Raw genomic sequence first — 743 nt, forward strand, 5'->3', positions numbered from 1 at the left:
TATCTTTTGAGTACATCGTGTTGGCTTTGGGTCATATAAGCTTGTCTAACTCTTTGTTCTTATTGACAAAAGCTTATATGAACCAAGCATGTCAAAAACCTCACTCTTTCACATACTCGAGGTGGGTATTGTCATCAATCACCAAAAATGGGGAGATTGAAAGCATCTAGGCCCCTTGTTGGATTTCGGTGATTAATGATAATACAAGATTAACTATGACTAACGTGTGTTTTGCAGAGACAATTAAGTTAGGTCATGGTAATGGAGATCAATTGGGCAATCAAGGTGGTCATGCCCCTACGATGGAAATCATTTTGGTTTTCAAAGGACGGACGACAAGGTTAAGGATGACTAGTTTCTAAGTGTCGATTGGAGTTGGAGAGACACTAGAGTAGTTTAGGACTTTGTTTTTTCCTTTGGCTGTACTATTAAGGGGGGTATGGACGGGTAGCTTGACCTAAGTGAGTCTAGTGAGTTAGGTGTGGTGCACACTTGTCAAAACTAGCGCAAGGTAGCTCCTACATATGCCTAAGATCCTTTGGAGCAAACTTCATTCACATATGATCGAGAGTTGGAAGTGAATGGAGGGTCAAATGCGGACCGGACGCTGGCTCCGGTCGGACCAGACACTGGCTATAGGGTCCGGTCAGTTCATTTGATCAAGGAGATGCGTCTCGCATGACCGGACGCTGAGTGGTCAGTGATCGAACGCTGAGGTCCAGCGTCTCACTCCAGTAAGGTTC

This window comes from Miscanthus floridulus, chromosome 9, assembly GCF_019320115.1.
Source record: "Miscanthus floridulus cultivar M001 chromosome 9, ASM1932011v1, whole genome shotgun sequence".
In the NCBI taxonomy this organism is placed as follows: domain Eukaryota; kingdom Viridiplantae; phylum Streptophyta; class Magnoliopsida; order Poales; family Poaceae; genus Miscanthus; species Miscanthus floridulus.